We start from the raw sequence: 22,517 nt of genomic DNA on the forward strand, positions 1-22,517 counted from the left end.
CTCACCTACACATGCCCTCTGGGGAGGACGTAACATACCCACAAGACATAGTAACAGCCTTCGCACGGCACTATGAGGCAATTTATACGCCCACCACAAATGCCACAGTAGAAGAGAACTTGGGCTTTCTCAAAGACATCCATTTTCCAACCCTGACATCTCAAGACGCCGCCACACTAGACGAGCTGCACATGGTGGACGAGATTGCTGCTGCACTTAGGGGGCTACAAGCAGGCAAAGCACTGGGTCCCAATGGGATTCCAGTAGAACTCTACAAAGCAGAAGCGGAAAGGGTGGTGCCTCATCTGTTAACAATGTATGAGGATAGTCTAGATAAGGGAATACTTCCCAGAGATCAGAGGATAGCGACTATTGTAACAATCAGAAAACCGGGCAAGCCCCCTCAGGACTGCACCTCCTACCGCCCAATTTCACTTCTCCATGCGGAGGCGAAAATCCTAGCGAAGGTATTAGCCTCTAGGCTTCAACCATAACTCACATCTCTTATACACCCGGATCAGTCCGGCTTTATGCCTGGGCGCAATACGGCAATGAACCTAAGACGGCTCCACGGAGTGATGGCCTGAAAGTCCCTCATTCAGGAAGAGGCAGTCATTCTATCAGTGGACACAAGCATGGCCTTTGATCAGGTGGAATGGCCCTTTATGTTCGCAGTGTTACAACACTTTGACTTTGTGCCCAAATTCCGTGCATGGGTCCAATTGCTATATACACAACCCGTGGAACACGTGGTGGTCAATGGTCGCATATCCGAGGACTTTCCTTTAGGGCGAGGGACCAGACAGGGATGCCCCTTGTCCCCACTCCTGTTTGCCCAGGTGCTTGAGCCCCTCGCGACCTGGATTCGTTGCGACCCAGTGATTCGGGGTCTGAAATGGACGGAAGGGTGGGAAGATCGTATATCACTGTACGCAGATGATATATTACTATACATGTCCTCCCCCAGCCGCTCCATTAATTGTCTACTAGATATCTGTGCATCATATGGCAGATACTCGGGCTACATGATTAACTGGGCGAAATCGGTTCTGTTTGTCCTCCACGGTCCCCCCCCCCCACGCCTACCCAGGGGAGTGACGATACAGCTTGGGAAAGGTGGTTTTAAATACCTGGGCATCCATTTTACCCCAGACCACGATCAATTCTATGAGCGTAATCTTGTGCCCCCCCTCCTGAGACTTAAAAATTATGTAAAACACTGGCATGCACTACCCCTGACTCTCCTGGGCCGCGCAGCCTAGTTCAAAATGATGGCTCTCCTGCAGTTTTTATATGCTCTGCAAAATACACCTACCTTGGTCCCAAACACCTATTTCAAAGCCATTGAGGCTGAGGTGGGACTGCTCTTTTGGGGTGGAAAAACCCCCCGCATAGCCCTGGCCAAGCTCACTAGAAGCTGGTACGATGGCAGAATCGCCTTGCCCAGCGTACAATTGTACTACTGGGCCTCGCAACTCATCATAGTGAACCAGTGGCTCCATGCCCCGCAGGGGGAGCCGGCTCTTCGGCTTGACTGGCACGCTCACGGGGCCGACGGACCCCTAGTGGCACTTTACCGCAAAAACAAAAAGGACACATGGATCGGCCCCACTGCACACACAATAAGCATATGGTTTATTGCGCAACGAACGCTCGGCTGGGAGGGAGTCCTCACCCAACTCACACCACTTTGGGACACGCCTAAGCTAGGCATGTTCCGTTACAGCAAAGGCTTTGCACGATGGGACCATATTGGTATTTCGAAAATTGGGGACCCCTGGAAAAAGGGAGAATTGGTGACGTTCGCCCAACTACAAACAACATATCAAATGGCTGACTCAGAACAGTTTCGCTACACGCAAATCAAGCATGCACTTACAAGGAGCATACCCAGAGGCACCGCTCTCCCCGAATCCTCACCACTCGAGGACCGCCTCCTTACCGATCATCTAACCAAAAAAGCCATTTCTCTCACCTACCGTAAGCTCATTAATAATCAGAAAGATCCCACACAAGCTTTAAGAGAAAAATGGCAGGCTGAGTTAGGGGACATGGATGACCAGGACTGGCAGGAGGCATTGGCGTCCCCGCGTGAGGTGGCAATCCCGTCCCGACTACAGTTGGTGCAATTGAAGATCCTGCATAGGACATACTATACCAAAACCATGCTTCACAAAATCAGTCGGGCTGAGACGCCGTTCTGCCTGCGGGGATGCAGGACACGGGGCACCTTTTTCCACACGATTTGGGATTGTCCTCACATAGCACAATACTGGGAGACGGTCATGGAAACCATTACCCGGGTGTGTGGCTTTGAAGTTTCCCCTGAGCCAAAAAGATGCCTCCTTAATATATGAGAGCCAACCGACCTTAATCACGCTACACAGGACTGGGCAACCCTGGGGATCATGTTAGCTAAGCGCAACATCGCACACCACTGGGGTGCGCCCACGGCCCCCCTGAAGCGACACTGGTGTCAAGACATGGATAGAGCAATGGTGGCTGAAAAAGCAGTCTTCACACACAGAGGGTGCCCTAAAAAGTGGGAGCGGGTGTGGGGCAAGTGGAACTCTTTCCGTGGCAATATTTGTACCCCCCCCCCGGCAGAAGAATCCGATCCGGACCTAAGCGACTAACCCATAAGGACCAGTTAAGGGCCGGATACGTGCCCTGGTTTGAGGGTCCTGGCACTTTGACAATTTGAGAGGTGAATTACTGTAGCTCCCTATAAGAAATTACCTGTGTAAATAACCAATACTATATGTGACGAGATTATGGATAATATGAAGTGTTACCAGCATGTTTTGGTTTCCTTTTTTGAGTATATGATAATTCTTTACAAGTTTGATGCGATATAAAATGAGAAAACTTGATTTTGTTTATCTAAAATGGTATAACTTGGCTGATTTCTGATGGATGCGCGTGAGTCATAAGAGCGCACACTGTTTTACAATCATGGACCCATGCTAATGTACCCAAGAAATGTCGCAAAGTTATTTAAGAACTTTGGGAGGTGTTCAGAGATAATGCCTAGATCAGCTTATATATGATGAAAACTCATATGACACGCACTGTATAAATACTATGCTAATTGGATGCCGTTTTCTTATTTGTGAATTTGATGTATAAAATCAATAAAATGTGTTTTAAAAAAATATATATATTGGCAATGTTTGTGTCCCCTGCCCCTACTTGCTCCCCAGGTACACCCGGGGACATCTTAAGGATTTTGGAGGCCCTGGGCCAAACAGATTTGGGGGCCCCTGTTAGGAACAGCTTTGAATTTATGATCCAGTGTCAGCACTTGCATGCCCTCTTTGGACAGCGCACTAGCACACTTGGTCAAATTCTTAATGTGTTTACATCTAATATTCGGGGATTGTGGTGTGTGTTTTCAATATTGTAGCATAGCAGCAGCTCACTAATATTACTGCAAATAATCTTTGTGACATCCTCCCATTTCTTATATGTGATATCCTGTTGTGATCTAAAAGAAACTTTTCTTCATGGATGTTGCATGAAACAAACACATTTGTCTGCAAATTGTCTGTAATGGATCCTCACACATCACCTACATTAACAAATTCAAGGAAAACGACATCTGTTTGAGCATTATTCAAGGTCATCAGGGCAAGACTCTGCAGAAGGGAGATGACTGTATCGGGGCCTCCTGTAAGGCTGGGGCCCTGGGCCAGAGCCCACCTTTCCCATGCCTTAAAACGTCTCTGGGTACACCCCTGCGAATGGCACCGGTTGCATCTTTTCTCACCATCGCCTACTCTCATCTTGCCTCATTGCTGCTCACTGTTAAAATAGCCTCATTTTTGAAACAGAACTACCAAATTTTTCACAAACACACTGTAAAATCATGATCTATATCCAGATTTTCTCATGAAAAAACTTTAAATTTTCGCATATTATGATCACAGTGCATATGAATTCCCGTAACACAAGTAATTTCTCTATTGCACAGCAGCATCACATTCCACCAGTCTATGTTTTTTTGTCGTGATTTATGACTTTAGGCCACAGGGCTAACCTGTCTTCTCAGACTGATTTAAAAATTCCCAGCAATGGCAAATGGACTGGGGTGCATTTTTTCGTTTCTATTCCTTTTCACTAATCCCTCAGTTTTAATAGCTGCTAAAGAGAATATAAATATTTTACTCCCATGAGTGATACCGCAGGTCTCTAACTCTTTATGTTAGACATTACTATTTTTAGGTCTCGGCTGGCGAAAGCAGCGCGCATGCGCTGCTCTCGTCATACGAGGGCTTCTTGGAATCAATACAGATTCCAAAGCTCTCGGAGGCGGAGTTGAAGCCCGGACCATCTTTTTTTATTTTTTTTTATTCTTTTTTTTTTTTTTTTTATTAAACCAATTCGACTGACATACAGCAATTACACATTGGCAGGCGACTTCAGTTCCCATCAGCAGCAATTTACACATTTCAATATATGTTACAAGCATAGTTCCCTAGTGGTTAGGGGGTTTCATGAGCCTCGTCATCAGTTCGCCTACAAGGTGGGGGGCATATATCACCTCTATAATGGTTCCAGGCTCCCCATACCTTGCTCCACTTCCCAGGGCATACCCTGGCTACAAACACCGACTTTTCCCTCCACATGCACCAATCTAAATCCTCTCTCCACCTCCCCAAACAGGGTGGCTGAGCAGCGCCCCACAACTGCGCGATGTTCCTTTTTGCAATCATGAACGCCAGCGTAGCCTACTGCTTAGTGTATGTGTTGAGGTCAGTAGGCTCCCAGACATTTAGCAGGCACCTCCGCGCCTCTGGGTGAATGTCGACCCCCATTACAGCCCGAATGATGCGATGTATGCCTCTCCAGTACGCTTCTATCCGCTGACAGCTCCACAATATATGTATGAAGGTCCCTGAGTCTCCACACCCCCGCCTACACTCTTCGCTTTCCACCCGCCCCATGCGAACCAGTCCGGGTCCCGTTACATATGTCCTATGTAGTATGTTAAGCTGCACTAGCCTAAGCCTGGCCTGGGTTGCTACCACCCTCGGGGAGGAGACCGCCTCCTGCCAGTCTTCATCATCCAGTTCGAGGCCGTCACTGTTCCACTTGCCCTTAAGGATCACCAGCGGATCCTCCATATTGTTAATTAACTTCCTGTAAATAAGGGAAATGGTTTTCTCTGGGATATGCCCGTCCAACACTCTGGCTTCCAGTGGAGAAGCCTCTGGCAGCGTCGCGTCCCTAGGGACCTGCGCTAATAACGCATGGCGGATCTGGAGGTACCGGTAGTATTCAGTGTCCATCATGCCATATTGTTTTGTGAGGGATGCAACGGACCATCTTTTTAATTGGCTAGCCTCATCTTACATGCAAAACGCTGTCTTCTGATTGTAAAGGAGGCTTCTTAGTCCCTCCTTGTTGCCGCCTTGTCTCCTTTTGGCCCCGCCTACCGGGATTGATTCATTTACCGGCGGCGTGACACTCTCTCCTGCATTAGTCCCCACGCACTTTTTTCTTCTCCCTCGGCTTTGGCAAAGTCAGCAGCGTGTTTATTTTCGCATCGCGTTTTCACTTAAAGTGAAAGCGCGATGCGAACATAAACACACGGCTGCCTTTGCGGTACCCCGCTTGTTTATATGGTCAATGTTGAATTAAAAGTTCAAAAGAAAAAAAGTTCAGCGGTGCAGCGTTTACCCCTCCAGGGTAGAGTGTACCATTCACAAAGGTTTAAAGAGGGCACCATGTGGACTCTTGCTGCAACCGCAGAGCAGGCATTGTTGCTCTGGCTGTAGGATCAAAGGTAAAACAGCAGTTTAATTTTGCATTAATGACAACAGTTATGAAATACGGTTACATTCCCGTATGGCTTGTTCCACTTAGCGCTGTCAGCGTTCTTATGGCGGTATAAAGCGCTATACAAACAAGCATTTAAAATGCAATAGGTCTCGCCTTTTATTAAGTTAAAGCCATTTGCTTTGCTATACAATACCATTAGCAAAGCAAATGGCTTTAACTTAATCAAAGGCGAGACCTATTGCATTTTCAATGCTTGTTTTTATTTGTCATGGAAGAAAAGCTTATTGTAATCCTAGAGGGAGAGCTACTATGTCTATCAACTTTTTTGGTTTGTTTTTTGGAGTTTTATATAGCGTGAACTTAACCTGAAGGTATCAGAGCGCTTTACATGAGCACCAGTTGCTTTACACAATCATTTTTTTTTTTTTTTTTAGGCACAGGGAGATTAAGAGATTTGCCCAGAATCACAGGATATTGAGCGTCGGGCTGAGACTCAAACCCGGTTCCCCAGATTTGAAGTCGACTGCCCGAGCTGTTAGGCCACATCCTCTCCCCAACTTTTACTATAAGCAATCTCTGTACTGCACTTGTCCCATGTTCACAAAGATGCTATGTCATATTTGACTCCTTTGTTCTTTTTTGGTTCATTGTTACTTAGTGATGCCTTCCTGCACCCATCTGGGTGTCCTTGTGTCCAGTTGACTTTTTCCTTGGAAATGCAATAGTACCTCTTGGTTTCCTCCAGGACTCTTCTGTTAGTTCTCCTAGTTGCACAAGTTTGTGTGGAAGAAGGTATATAGCTGCATGTCGTCTGCTTTAATTATACAAATTGATTAAATGAAGGGTGATTACTTCATGGCAAATTGATCTGTATTTTACTACCAATATTAGGAATGAAAAAAGGAATGCAAGATGCAAGAATTCCTTCTACCACAATATTATGGGACAAGATCGAAGGTGCAGACCCATGAAAGGTTATCTGCTGCTTTGTGTGAGCGCTCCCACAAATGCTGGAGTATTTTCAGGCTTGTCAGAAGCTTTTGTGAGGCCTAGACCAAAACTTGATGGGGGTCCACCTGGAGGAAAGGTGCCATAGGCACCTGTTTCTATGTTTTAGGAATTAATGTTCTCCGGGTGAAGAGAAAACATGGATTATGGCTTCATCTAATGACCATGTGAGCTGCCTCATTATTAATGAGGAAAGAAGGCTTGCTTGCAACTAAAAATGTATAAATAACTTTACTGAAGGAGTACAGGTCCCTGGAAAGTGCAGTACTGTGGTATAATGCCCTTTCTACACCCTTGCCTTTTGACAACCCTGAGCGTTTTACCATTGGAGTTGTTCTGCAGCATTCAGTACCTCTATTTCCAGGACCATTAGAATTATGTGATTCTGTGGCTCCTGCATTTTTCGGATCATCATGGATTTACTACATTTATCACATAATCCACCATCTGTTGTATAATTTGCAGATATTAGCAAAAAATATGTTTCTTGCTAAGTTGGAAGAAAAAGTACTAAAAAGATGCAACGGGATGCTACACAGACCCTTTGCAAAAGTTAATCGCTCCCCTCACCTTTCAGGTGATGGTTGCTGTATTCATATGTTGAACTTGTGCTAAGGAGGCGAAACTTTTACCCACACAGAATCAATGTTAGTTAAATTTACAAAATACATATTGTGCTGCATTATGCTGCATATTTTACCTTTTCTTAATGCATTTATTTAACTCTGCTTCATAATTTGGTCTTTCATTGCTGCGTTTTACCAGTATACAAAAAAGTGATAAATGCAATACTTGAATTAATCCCAGCCACTGAAAGTTACTCGGGCCGCATCCCCAGTCCATCATTTATGTGTCCATCATGCCAGCACAGTTTGGACCCAGCTATATACATTTGACCCTACTCCAGTTGGAACAGTCCAGCCCGAACTGTCAAGCCAGGTCCTCCCTGAACCAGAAAGCAAGAGACCCAGGACCGGTTTCGCCCTGGTTATGGGCTTAGCTGGGAACCGCTTGGTTCTAGTGACACAGAGTGCACGTGATCCATGTCTGGTCATACCCATTCCACTTAGGGGAGCAAACTAAAGTATACAAAAAAGTGATGAATAGAATGCTTCAATTAATCTCAGACACTGGTAATTACTTGGGCCACATCCCAGTCCATCATTATTTTGCACACCATGCCACCTCAGTTTGGACCCAGCTATATGCAAATCTGTCTTGACCATGCTCCAGTTGAAATAGTCCAGCCCAAACTGCCAAACCAGGTCCTCCTTGAACCAGAACACAAGCAACCCAGGACCGGTTTCGCTCCAGTTATGATCTCATCAGCTGGGTGACAGCATGGTCCCACTGACACAGTGTGCACTGGACCCACATCTGGTCATACCCGTCCCACTTAGGGCAACAACCGGTGATGAATTGCTTGTGTTCCAATTCAGGAAGGACCTGACTTGGCAGTTTGGGCTGGACTATTTCAATTGGAGCATGGTTAAGAATGCTTTGCACATAGCTGGGTCCATTCTGAGGTGGCATGACATGCACAGAAACAATGGAGTGGGATGCGGCCCTAGCAATTATTAGTGGCTGAGATTAATTCAAGCATTCCACCCATCACTTTTTTGTATGCATCATACCAGTGGCACTTTCTATATCCCAACCCTTCTATGAATGCTCTGAGGACAGCCATGCCACATTGTTTAAAGTTTAAGTCAAATGCTATTTTACAAGTTTATTGTTTAGTGCACATGTGGCTTGTACCATTAAAGCCACTTTGGGGCCGGCCCCTAAAACATCGCCTTTGATGGGTTCAAACAGCATGTTGAACGTACAAGCATACGTTGTCCTGTTTGTTGTGTTCTCTGGTATGAACCCTCAACCCTGCATATGCTTCCCTAAGTCAGGCACCTACACACAGCGCAACTGGCCATTTTGCCACTCTGGCATCTCCCTGGTGGTCTGCAGCTTGGATCCTTCTTTCAGAGCTGGATACCTTGCAAAGATCCTTCCATGTTCCTTCCCCTTCCTGAATTCTAGTCGCGTCCTCCTTCATTGTGGGGACGCTTGAAACTTTTTTGCCAAATGTGTTTCCAGTACTCCCCGGCACCGACAGCTAGCATGATTACAAAGCAGTTCCTACTTACTGCTCTCCATCATTTACAACCCTGAAATCCTCTTTTTCAAACACTTTTCTGAGCGCCAAGTCTCAGTCCCTTCTCTTAGTGGAACTGGCTATCCTGTTCCAGCCTGCCACTCCCACTGGCTCCGCCTCAAAAGCTGCGCGTTCTTATTTCCTCCAGTGTTTCCTCTGCTGCTTCTCAAGGAGGTGGTCGCTGCTGCAGGTGCTCCTCCCAGCGTAGGAGATGATTTTGTTTTAAATAAATGTATTGTTTTTAAGTCACTTTTTTCATGCACAACACCAACAAAATCGTATCTAGGTAATGATTTTCCACCACTTCCCAGGGTTGTAATTAGGGCTCCCGGTGTTATGGTATTTATTTTTGTAATATTTCCGTCTGTATTTATCCATATTTTTTTGGGGCCCATTTTATCTGCATTCTTACATATTTATTTTGTGTTTTGTGTATAAAGGAAGTTGTAAAACTGTACATTTCCATATATATTTAACTGATCGACACGCACTCTGATGTCTGTCATGGTTTAGCTATTGAAGCTGCCAAATATTACGTAATGATACATCCACTAAATATTAGCATTATACCACGAATATATGTTGAAATGTGCCAATTTGTTTTTAAAAATTCAGCCTTTTTTAAATTTCCCATGCTGTCCATCTGCTCAGCTATTGGGCTACAATTCATGAAAGACAGTACGGAGAGTCCATGAAAAGAAGCACAATTTTCTGTATTTATTCACTTTTAAAGTATATGCAGTCAAAAAACACATTGTTTTCTGTCTGTATTTATCTGTAAAAACGGAAAAAATGAAGCCTTATTTGTAATCTAATCTACGGGGGCCAGCTTGAAATGCACATTAAGGCCCCCACCACTCGCCACCAGATAGACTTTCAGGTCGAAAATGAAAGGTGGGGGATGACCCCAGGACCAGGAGCCTGGCAGCTCCTGTCCTGCCCCCGCTTCTTCCATCTGCCTCTCAATAACTGGAAATTAGTTTGTGAAGGCTTGATGCTGAACTAGAGTGTGGGTATACCACTATGATGTATTCTCTTGCCATCATCGGTTACCAACTGGTACCATTTCTCTTTCAGGAGGAAAACGTCCGGACTTCTGACCGCCATTTTGAAGAACCATCAAGTGACCTGCAATCAAAGTCTTGTGTGCTGTGCTGAAAGGGTGAAACATGCATCTCCCCTCTTGTACTTGGGTTGGATTGTTTTGCTTTTTGTGTTTTTAATCATTACAAGACTTTGTGAAACGATGCCGTGCTCAGTCAGTTATTTACCAAAAAGGGTGCAAATTAAAGCTCACATTTTTGCGATCTAATACAGTCTTGACAGGCAAGTGGTAGCGCAGTTACCTGGGTCCTTGGCGCACATTTCCAAACAGGCATGAGGGATGTAGTCAGGAGTACCAACGCTGTGGGCCCAATTCTCAGCGTTTTTCCTGGCGTACATCTGACACGAGGCTGGAAAAAGTAATACTGTGCGGATGTGTAAGTATGTGTGTGTCACAAAGCGCACGGATCCCTCCGTTTATTCGACTTCTGTGCTGTATGCAGAACATGTCATTTCCTCACGGGTGTGCAAAAGCTGCCGTTCTCAGGGGCCTGTCAGGGGACTTCAAGTTCGGATTCCATTCGCAAATGTAACTTTTTGGATATTCGCGGACCTACATAAATCCTCATCCCTCACTTATGTGAGCACCTAAGTTACAACCAGACGTATCTGGCGTAGCTCGCCTGCAGGTCTGCAGGTCTCAAATTGCTATATTTATGCAGTTTTTTTGGCCGTGAGAAAATTGTAACAAGAAGGAACCTGATCTTACTGTACAAAGGAAAGTACATTTTACGTTTCGCCACTCCCAGTGTGCAAAATGTATGCATTATGTACACTATTTGTAAATACCAGGCATAACTTTACTTAAATATCACAGGCATAAGGCACGGTTTGACGTGCATCATTTCGAGTCTCAATGGAATGTATTAGAATACTTGAAATCAGGAAATTGCAGACATACATAAACATAAATTATGCACACTTCACATCTTAACTAAGGCCTTGGCGAATCAGCCCGCACATTTAAGGGATTCCTCAAATTACTATTAATCGACCAGCATTTAATGACATGGAGAACTGGCTTTAAATTTGCCTGCCTAACATTGTTTGCTGAGCATTGTTGAGGCTCTATTCTTTCCCCTGTTTGAAATTCCAATAGACCAGTTACAAATGGTTTCGTTTAGATCCAGTTGCAGTCATACGTTTTTAGATATTACTGAACGGCTGTGGAGAAAATCCCAGCTAATTCCAATTACACCGTGTATGGGTTATTTTCTTGTAATTCTGTATATCGGTTTCCGTTGCCATTTTTAGTTAACCAATAGAATTTTCCTTGGTTTTTTTTTCTGCTGGAAAAGTATATATATGCCAATAGAATTCAGCGCTATATAAAATTATAAAATACATAAATAAATAGCAAAAACCCTACATGTCTCCACTAAAATCAATAACAAATATTTGTAACTGGTCACTTGGATATTCCTCCAGGCTTTGATTTGCTTCATTTATAAAATAAGTGACGTTTTTTCTCCTGGTTATTAGCTGGGACATTCTTGTCCTTCCCTCACCGGCATGTGATCTGAACTTGTACCCTGGTCTGGATTCTCAGATAATTTGCCTTTGTTACCGTGGCCTCTCCCAGCTGCGTCCTTTAAGTAATCCTGCCTGACCTAGGCTTTTCTTGTCATTCCTAACGTGCCTGGCCAGATTAATACATTCTGTTGCTATAAGAATCCCCAAAGGTCGGCCGGTCAAACCTGTGGAGCTGAACTGAGCTTCCTGCGCTTGATAACATTTATTTAAGCGCCTTTTTCTTCATTCCTTGTGCTTTCCCCTTCCACACACAAAGGCATGCTCCAGTTGGCTGGGCATTGAAGTATTCTTGCCCAAGAAGCGTAGCTCTGAAGATGAGGAGTTAGAACTAGACCTAGTGTGGCCTTGCTGTTCAAAGCGCAGCATTTCGCAGCGCTTACACGAGCTGGGATGTCTTCTTGGACATTAATCCGAATATCTGGCAGACAGTGAAACAAGGCTAGAGCTTGGAGTATCAGGTAGCCGTTGCCCATGCTTGGAGTGATTTGGAGATCACTGAGGGCAGAAGGACAAGAAACAACGGACGACGACGGAATAGGGGTCGGGCTGTGTTTTTTTTGTTCGGTAGTCCTTGTGCATTGGTTGCAATCCAGCTGTTTTTAATTAGGTCACCAACGGCTGCCTCCTGTCATCGTGTTCTTTTTTAATAGAGGCAGGGCTTTAACTGGGAGGGGGGGGGGGTCTCTCAAAGGGGCATGGTCGATATAATTAAGGGCTTTGCTTAAAAACACCTAAGCTAAAAATCTTAGCTGAGCTTAGTGTCCTGTCCCACTGGTATTTTGCTGTTTCTGTCATTGCACCCAGACATATAATACAACAAGTAACAATCCACCTACAACAAGCCAGAACTATTGGCTTTGTCAATGGTTGTTAGTTGCATAAGATAAATAAGCAACAACTGTGGCTTCGTTGTATATATTATTGAAAATGCTTCCGTTCGGAAATGAGACTGTGAAAGAACTATAACAAGTCTCTTTGAAGTTACATCAAAGGCAGGGAAGAGTGGGCCTGCTGCAGAGTTAAGATTATTTTTCACCATGAGGTGATGGCAAAATGGAGGGCCAGGTAGGGACCCGTCTCAGCACCTGCTTTTCAGAACTTCCAATGCTGAGCACCGGCAGGACCCGGCCCACTTAAAGCCCTGAATAGAGGGCATCTGTATCCAGGGCCGGCTTTAGGGCAGTGCGACTGGTGCGGCTGCACTGGGCGCTGACCTGTGGAGGGGGCGCTGTGACTTAGGGGGCGCTGTGTTTAGCAATGTCTTATGATAGGAGAGATGAGGGGCACTTTTGCCCCGTGGTAGTCAGAGAATCCGAGGAGGCAGTGATGAGCTGTGGGGCCCCAAAAATGATTGTCGCACCAGGTGCCAGCAGCGCTAAAGCCGGCCCTGTCTGTATCAAGCAAGATACATGTGTTGAATATTAATTAAGCTCTATTTCAGAAAGGGAAAAACAGAAAGACAAACATTGGAATGTGGGAACAGATAGTCTGTACAAGCCATTATTGGCCCAGAACAACACCATTTTGTTCAATGTGGCTCTCAATATTCCAGTGTTCTAATGATAACTTTGTATCTGTCCTCAAAGTTATAGCCAAAAGGAAGCTTTCTGATGCTTTCTGCACAAGAAGACATGGAGCCCCCCAAACCCCCCCAATGACCATATTAACATACAAATAGGTGATACCACACAGTACATACTTTTTATTAACTTCCTGAATACTGCAAATCACATGCTGTCTGCAAGTGAAGCTCTCTAAAAGGCTTGACACTCTTGACAACATCTTGTAATATTCCTTTGGCAGTAGACAGTGAGGTGTTTCATAGTTCACCTACTGAATACATTTGTTTGATCGAAGAGTGACATGTAGAAGATAATAATGGAGTATAACGTGTGCCTCGTTTACAAAGTGGTGCTTGAAGGCTTCTCTGAATGTGAGAAAATATACGGTGTGTTTTTATAACCTTTGATGAATGAATTATTTTATTATGTGTGTTTTCTAATTATGTTTATTTGTAAAAACATTTTTAAGCAATAAATGAAATCACGTGAAACCATCTGTGGTTTATTTCTGAAATTATTGTATTTTCATTCTATACTAATACTACATATATTTATTTTTAAAAAAACGAACACTCCACCAATTACTCTTTGTCTGTATCTTTGCCTCTGACTCCGTACAGTGCTCAATACAATGTAAACATACATACACCTTGCATTGAAAACTCCATTCTTGAAGGTAGTGCGGTGGAGTGAGATAATAATAGGTGGATCAAAAGTGCCTTTTAAGTCTCTCATACAGAAAGCTTTTAGCTCTCCGTTATTGAAAACCTATTGTGGATAATATCTATCTTTACACTGGGCTTTGGGTCAGCCCATTGCTTACTATTGGTTGGCTTTCCTGTCAGTCTCATTTTCTTACTTCTGATCGATGGTTTTCCTGCTTCTTCATGTGTTTATCCTACTCCAGGAAAACAGCTTCTTTGTCATTCTTTTATTTCAGTGACTTGTATCCTTCCATTTATCACATTCACTACCTTTTCTTCAGCCCTCCATGGGAGTGCATGTGCTTTCTTTTGCTCTTTCCCTTTTGTGCTGCTTCCCCCCTCAGATGCCTGCCCCAGACTCCATGGTGCTCTCTCATTCAGTTTCCCATCTTGTCCTTTACTTCTTCTGGCTCTCCCTGCCAGACTCATTTTTCCTCCCTCTCCACTTCAAGTGGCTCTGTTGCTCCCTGCCCCCACCCTACTACCCTTTGCCCTTTACCCGCATTTACTTCTCGCATAGCCTGCTTTTCTGTTGGTTACCTGCCCTTCACACATGATCTTAAAGTTCTTTAAAAAAAAGCTTTTTAAAAACTGTTTTGGAAGGCCTGACAGCTGCCATTTTCTAACTGACTGCTCCTTTTTTCAAAACTCGTTTTCATGCATATTTCAATAATTTTTTTTATTTATCCCTACAAGACTACCGTCTGCCATCTTTGGACCGATAAATTAAAAAATGGTGGCTACGTCATGGCAAGTGAGCAACCATGCGTGTTGACGCATGTGCTTGTACACGTAATCACGCAGGACTACTGTAGGATTATGAAACATACGTATGATTGATGCATGCTACCGTAAACATCATTGTACTTCTTTCTTTTTTTACTGATTCTTTGCAGTATTGGCAGAGCCAATAGGTCCACATTGGTGGCCAAAAGACAAAACACAATGCTTTTCCAGAGCTTGTTTTTAATTGGTGAGCTAGTAAACTTAAAGATGCAGCTTTTCTAATATTCTTCATTTGGGGTAGTATTGACTGATTGTCTCGTAGTGGTGACGACCTGATCTTTGTTCTTTGCATACACTGTAAAGCAGCAACGGCTCCTCCTCTAAAGTAGAGGAGCATCGCCCCACTGAGTTTAAAGGAAAAATAAAATGATAACACAACATTAATAATGTTACGTTATTATCATTTTATTTTTTGTACGGATCCTGAGCCATCTTAGTGTGGGGTGGGGCTTGGCTGTCCTCACAGGGAGAAGGAGTGGCTACTGCACCATAAGTCTGCATGATGGTTTGTCCGGCCGTCTAGGGCCAGCCAAACTGTCATGCACACTTAGCATGTTCTCCACCCGGCTGTATTTCAAGGCTGGGGGGAGAACATGCACAGCCTCCCATTCCCCTGTCTGAGCACTGAACCAGGGTGCTCTGACCAATCACAACGCTGCTGTCATGCTGGTGAAGGGAATTCAAAGTACAGGAGTAAATCCGTTAACCATGGTGAGACCAGGTGGAGGAGGTAACAAAACAACAGAGTCTCAACCGGTAATCATTAGCGAGGACAATTACAAAGATTGTATAAATCACTTAAAGGAGGAGAAGAAAGGGAGACCACAAAAAGGTTTCATAGAGTATAAAGTAGTAGAATTTGTAAGTAGTTGTATCAGCACTACAGTACAATTTTACATAAAGTAACCATAACACACAAGTGTGCACTGAACGTGCTAGTGACGGTGATTGGCGCAGTGACACAGGGGTGAGGAAACAGTGTGAATGGCAAAAAACAGTAAAAGCGAGTAATGATGTGGTCAATAGTACAATGCAGATACATACAAGGTAAGTATTTCGATTTGGACTGAATTGATTGACCACATTAACACCACGGTTTGCGCTTTATAGTCGACGGCGTTTCGACCTGTTCAATTCCAGGTCATCATCAGGACAATGGTCTCTAAATCCAGTATAGTGTTGAGATGGTAGTACTGCAACAATCCAGACGTCAGGGGGGAATGGCCGTAAGGCTCTGGCAAAGTAGGGGATCCAAGAGGGACCACTGTGTGCGCTCCAACAGGGGAAGTCGATGTTCGGAGATTGTAGGTAAAGTGGTACTGGGACCTGAATCCGTGGATTGCGGTAGTCCAAGTGGGGATCCGATGGTTCAGGAGGCAAGCAGCACCTGGATGCGGAGAGTCAGGCTAGCCAGAGTGAAAGAGATTGGATCGGGAGGCTAGCGGAAAGACTGCCGCCACCCAGTAATTCGTGACGGACGAGTGAAGCGCCCAGGTTCTCAGCCGAAAGTGCTGGTCATGCTGGTGACAGCAGGGTCATGATTGGCTAGGGGAGTCTGGGAGCCTGTGTGCTTTCTAGAGACTAAAGAGGAGGTCGGGTGAGAGGCAACGGCTGGCGGGTAAGTGAGCTTTTCTTTTCTTATTATCTTTTTGTAACCCCCCCACTACATTTTCCTGGCTACCGCTCCTGCTGTAAAATACATTTAGGGCGGGAAAGCAAAGGACACACATATGATGGACAGAATGTAGAGCAAATCAATCATTCACCCCCAGTCAGTAGATCTGGGTTAAATCCATCGTTCTTTTGCTCACCATGACACCCTAGTTTTGACGCAGCCATATGCAAATCAGTCTTGACCCTGTGCTTCATGCGAACAGTCCAGACCGAACTGCCAAGCCAGGTCCTCCCTGGACCGGAAACAAGGATCCTGGGACCGGTTTTGGGGCATCACCTCATATCAGCCAGGCGAGCTTGAATCTAGTGGCACAGTGAGCCCGGGACCCACGTCTGGGCATACCTGGCATACTTATGGCAAGAATGCAAAAGACACACAGATGATGGACGGAATGCAGAGCAAATCAAACATTCCCCCGCACCTAATAGATCTGGGTTAAATCCATCGTTCTTTTACTCACCACGACACCCCAGTTTATACCCAGCCATATGCAAATCAGTCTTGACCCTGTGCTTCATGGGAACAGTCCAGACCGAACTGCCAAGCCAGGTCCTCCCTGGACCAAAACAAGCATCCTGGGGCCGGTTTCAGGGCATTACCCCTCATCATCCAGGTAGCTTGAATCCAGCGGCACAGTGAGCCCGGGACCCACGTCTTGGCATACCCGGCGCACGTAGGGGGAGAAAGCAAAAGACACACAGATGATGGATGGAATGCATCAAACATTCACCCCCAGTCAATAGATCTGGGTTAAATCACGCGCTCTCCATGCCACTAGAGACAAGGTATCCTGGCTGATGAGGGGGGAAGCCCCAAAACCGGTCCTAGGATGCTTGTTTCCAGTCCAGGGAGGACCTGGCCTGGCAGTTCGGGATGGACTGTTCCCATTGGGTGCAGGGTCAAGACTGATTTGCATATGGCCGTGTTCAAACTGGAATGGCATAGGGAGCAAAAAAACGATGGATTTAGGCCCAGATCTCTGTACTGACGTGAATGTATTACATTGCCCTGCATTCTGTCCATCGATTGTTTTTTTTGCATTTGTCACCCGAGTGGGACAGGTATGCCTAGACGTGGGTCTCGTGCTCTTCATGCCTCTGGAGTCAAGCTATTCTGGCTGATGAGGGGTGAAACCCTGAAATCAGTCCTAGAATGCTTGTTTCCAGTCCAGGGAGGACCTGGCCTGGCAATTTGGGCTGGACTGTTCCCATTGGACACAGGGTAAAGACTGATTTGCATATGGCCTGGTTCTTTAACTTTCTACAGTTCCGTGTGAATGCAAAGCAAACTCTATAGCATGATAGTTAATGTTTTTTGCTCAAAAGAGAAAAGTACAATTCCTAAACAATAATTCTTTTGAAAGTGAAAACATTTGCCTTTTCTCCTTGTGTCTAACTGTGTTATGTCTGAAGAAGTGTGTGGCAAACGTCTTGTTATAAAACCATCTCACAAGCAAAATATAACTAATAATGGAAAAATAAAATATCCTTTTAAACAGTATTCACTGAACAGAAGGAGATTGGAAAATATGTCCAGAAATTATACTGACATTTATGCAGAAACCTTTAATTCTAGGGCAAATCTATTATTCAAACCTTTTCACTCTTCTTAGGTCACAGCAACAAATTAAGGCCTATCGTGTCCCATAATCTCCCAAATAGAGATGGACTCTACAATCAAAAATGTAGCTAACAGAAATATGGATGATCTGTATACTGTAAAGCTTGAGTTCTATAAGTTGTTAGAAATGGGGGACTCTAGTTGGCAAAGGCTAGCACCTTTGTCCAAATAGGGACCCTTCTTTCTAGTCAGGATAAGGGAGTTACACTCCTAAAATAACCCCTGCTCACCCCCTTGGTAGCTTGGCACGAGCAGTCAGGCTTATCTTGGAGGCAGTGTGTAAAGCATTTGCACTTAACCAACAGTAATACAGTGTAAGCACTACAAAAGGACACCACACCAGTTAAAAAAAATATCCAATATTTTCATATACTTAAGACAAGACCAAAAATGATAAAAATCCACAATACAGCACTTAAAAATCTTCAGTTATCAAAAATATTCTTGAAAAACAGTTCCCTGACGTCGATAGCTCCATCCGGGGCTATCACGGCGTTGTGAGCAAACAAATCCAAACAGTTCTGGCTGACTGCGGCATCGCGGGCCAGCTACGGTGTTGGGAGGACTCGCAAACAGTACCTTTTAGAAATGCAGGGCGTCGGCGACCTCTCGTTGAGCTTCCGAAAGCACGGCATCCACAGGTGTCGGTTCCGGAGGTCGGTGCAGGAGTCGTCGGGGCCCTCGAAGTTACATGCGTTGCAGGTCGATCTCCTCTCTGATGGAGTCAGGAGCGCTGACGTCGGCAGGCGTCGGGTGCTGTGGTACGAAGTGCAGCTGTGCGGTGTCCTCAGATCGCGGTGCGAGTAGCAGCTTGATGGTGGCGTCAGATGGCGTTGTGGGTGAGACCAGGGTCACGGAGCGAGATGAAAGCGGTGCTCGTCACGGTGCTGGCAGGTCACGGTGCAAGCAGCATCGTCATCGTTGCTGAAGCTCTGTCGTCGGCTGACGAACTGGAGTCGATGGCACCGGTGTCGGTAGGCCAAGGCTGCGGTGTGGGATGAGGGCAGTGCGTCGTGTAACTTTACGAGCGGTGCCCTCGAACCATGGTGCAAGCAGCGGGGCCGATTCCGGCATGGAGCGATGTCGGCAGGGATACCAAGGCGTCGTCGTGAAGCAAGGCGGTGCGGAGTGCAGTGCCCACAGGTCGCGGTGCGAGCAGCGTCTCGGTGGTGGCGTCAGCAGGCGTCGTCGGTGAGACCAGGGTCGTGGTGCGGCATTGCGGTGGTGCCCTCTGCGGTGCCTTCAGGACTTGGAGTTGGCAGCGGCGTTGTAGACGGCGTCGAGCTTGAAGTCTTTGCTGTTCCTGTGACTTCTTGAACAGGGGACAAGCTCTACCTCAAGCCTTTGGAGATACTCACAAAAGTAGATTGCAGAAAGTTCAGTCCAGTCCTTTCACTGCCCAAGACAGAAGCAGCTACTGCAGGCCAACACAGCAAAGCACACAGCAAATTGGTAGTTCCTCCTCACAGCTTCTCCAGCTCTTCTTCTTGGCAGTCTTCTTGATCCAAAAGAGTTCTAAAGTTCTGGGGTTTGGGCTCTGATATTAATACCACCAAATCATTTGTTCTCTGAAGGCAGAGAGTCCTGTACTTAGTCCAAACCAGTTCTGGGTGCATTCTGCCAGTGTACACCTTCTTCCTTTGTCAGTGTGGGCCAGGGTCCTCAGGCGCACCACAGGAGGTGGAGCCAGCATTGTGGAAGGCAGGTACAGCCCTATTCAGACCCAGGTGCTACTCCTCTCACCACTTTACATGCAGATAAGTCTATTCAGCCCTGTGCTGACTCACCCTGTCTCCTGGAGTCTCCCCAGCCCCTGTCACTATCAAACCAGACAGACAATACACAAGCTAGCAGAGGCAGGCTGGATGGTTAGGTAAGAAAATACCAACTTTCTAAAATGTTAAAACCAACTTCACTAAAAGAGGTATTTTATCATTCTGAGTTCAGGCATACTAAACTTGAATTTCTACCATGTTCCCTGGGTCAGTTAGGATTATAAGGTGTTATAATCAAACTGCCCATTCTGGCCTATGGGAACAGGTAGCCTTGCAATAGTGAAAAACGGAATTGGCTGTAATTCACTATCAAGACATGCCATACACACCAGGGCATGTTCTACCTTTCACGTACAATGCACCCTGCCCACAGGGGTACCTTGGGCCTATCTTAGGGGTGGCTAACGTGTAGAAAAGGGAAGGTTTAGGGACTGGCAAGTGGGTGCACTTGCCAAGTCGACATGGCAGTCCCAGACTGCACACAGGCTCTGCAATGGCAGGCCAGAGTTACACTTTACGGGCTGTTTGCGTGTATGGCACAATCCAGTGCTGTAGCCCACCAACAGCATTTGATTTATGGGACCTGGCACACGCAGTGCACTTTACTAGGGACTGATACATAAATCAAATAGGCCAATTATGGAAACACCAATCCATAACACATTTTACACAGAGAGCCAATGCACTTTAGCACTGATTGGCAGTGGTAAAGTGCCCAGAGTCCTAAAACCAACAGCACCAGGTCAGGACAAAATAGGAGGAAGAAGCAAAAAGTTTAGGGATAACCCCGCAAAAAGGGCCATCTCCAACATAAGTAATGTCAACAAATCTGCGTCGGGCCCCCTCTAGGCTACTTTGTTCATTTATGAAAATGCCCCCACCCTCTTGCAAGGCAAGAATGAACTATTGTCCTGTTGTTACAAATGATTTAGACTATTCATTATGTTCCCAATGTTCCTACCAAAACATTGGGTGGATGTCAACCAGATTTCGTTCATGAGGATTAGTAATATTTATTATGAGTCATAGCTCAATGACAGTTTTTGTAACACTTTTGCGTTTGTAGATCACTTAGGCAATGAAGAGAAAACCTAGAACGGTTTCATTTGAGGTTACTTGTGGGAGCTGATGTGGTCCATGGAAATCCAGTTAAATACAAGAACTTTAATCTGCACTAAATATGAAAATATACATGAACGTATCATTGGGACCCAGATTTACTAAGGCTTTGCACTGGGTTGGCGTCACGTTTCTGACACTCACACGGCTCAGAGCATTGAGGTGGAATTTACTATACAACGCAAACTAGGATTTGTGTTTGAAAGTAACGCAAAGTTGCACTATGCACTACTTGCCTCAAGGGTGATTTCCATGGGTGGGTGGTACATTAGCATTCCCATGAAACATTTGACACTATCTTTGATAATCTGATAAGAAATAAGATAAAGTGCCTGGGGAGGATCCGGCCGGTGCTAGGTGGATCGGACCGTTACTAGCCTCAAGAATGTATGCTGCAATGTGCCTCTGCCTCTGAGAAGATCAATTTTAGCAACAGATCAAGTAGCACAGGCAGTTATATACGAGTTCTTAAGTCCTATATAAATTAAAAACCATGAAGGTTTACTAATTGTTCTGAAGTCATTACAGAAGATAAAATACAGTTAATCATTGGCAAGTAGGGAATCAGCATAAAGCTCAATTGATTGCAGCAGGAGGTGTGACATAGAATCAAGCCTCAGAGAATATTAAAAATATTTAAAGTCCTAAGAATGAGATAGACTGGCAAGGGTCTTATCTATAGGATTCGGAAAAACCAACTCCTGGTCCTCCTCCAAATGAGCCTTCTTTTATAGGAAATTACGCAGTAAAAATCACAGAGTCAGGATAAGGTGAGAAAAATGTTACATTGAATCAGCTAAGCACAATGTTGGATAAATGCAACAAAACATAACACCATCCTAATACAAGCAATCAAAATGAATATTAATTAGTCCCCTCATGACCTAATGTCATTGCATGTGACAGTACAAATCTAGTTGCAAATAAAACAATGACAGGCCCACTGAGATTGGACAGGAAGGACCATGAACAGTTGCGGCCTGGAAGGAAAGTTTCCTTTGAGACTCACCAAGAATAGCATCATAACAAAATATTTCATAAGTGCACCTTTTGCTGCATGTGGAGGTAGGAGAAAATGAAAACACAGACATTTTTAATATCCAGATGGAGTAGTGCCTGGTCTGGCGTAATTTGGACAAGAGCTTCATTTGATCAAGATTAGAAAAACTTAGTTCTGTGAAATACAATGAAATTGTTTTTAATGCAAAGCATTCACAAAACTAAGGAAACATTATTTGTTAATTAGAAAAAGATGTCTTACACAACCACCCATGGATTTTGATGCAAATCCCTGGCAGCACAGTCACCAGCTTTTGCACGTAGTTTGAGTCTCAGACTGTCATGTTAAGGATCTCTTGATTAAAGTATGTCTGAAGGATTTAAGACAAGTATGTATGTTCATGAAATATTAGTTAAATCTGTGGACATGAACCCATAAATTCCTGTCCTTATGGATGTGTTGGAAATTTGGTGCAGTACTTAGGTACTCAGAGAACCTTTGCCAAAACAGAACTGATGACTTGGAACATTTACATAATTAAAAAAAAAACCTAATCAGATTAAATATGGAATACCCGATTCTTCGTCCAGCCATCCACCAAGGCTTCCATCTCAGCTAACCAACATCCAGTTGTCCAACTTTCCAGTCCTCTTAGAAGGTGATGAGAAACATGGTGATCTTCGATTCTGAATTGTTGT

The 22,517-nt window shown here is 44.9% G+C and overlaps 1 protein-coding gene across 5 annotated transcripts in view; it reads left to right on the forward strand.

The window, feature by feature from the left end:
* The window catches only part of SPATA6L (spermatogenesis associated 6 like), a 497,016-nt gene extending 486,829 nt beyond the window's left edge, over positions 1-10,187 (forward strand). For 3 of the 5 annotated variants that reach the window (XM_085632931.1, XM_085632940.1, XM_085632932.1), the window contains one exon: positions 10,019-10,187. The gene's annotated coding sequence lies outside the window, so the exon portion shown is untranslated. The remainder of the gene's footprint in view (positions 1-10,018) is intronic. The other 2 variants (XM_085632934.1, XM_085632935.1) reach the window with 1 other exon arrangement.
* The last annotated feature ends 12,330 nt before the right edge of the window (positions 10,188-22,517 follow it).

Source organism: Triturus cristatus, chromosome 2_1 (genome assembly GCF_964204655.1).
Source record: "Triturus cristatus chromosome 2_1, aTriCri1.1, whole genome shotgun sequence".
Classification (NCBI taxonomy): domain Eukaryota; kingdom Metazoa; phylum Chordata; class Amphibia; order Caudata; family Salamandridae; genus Triturus; species Triturus cristatus.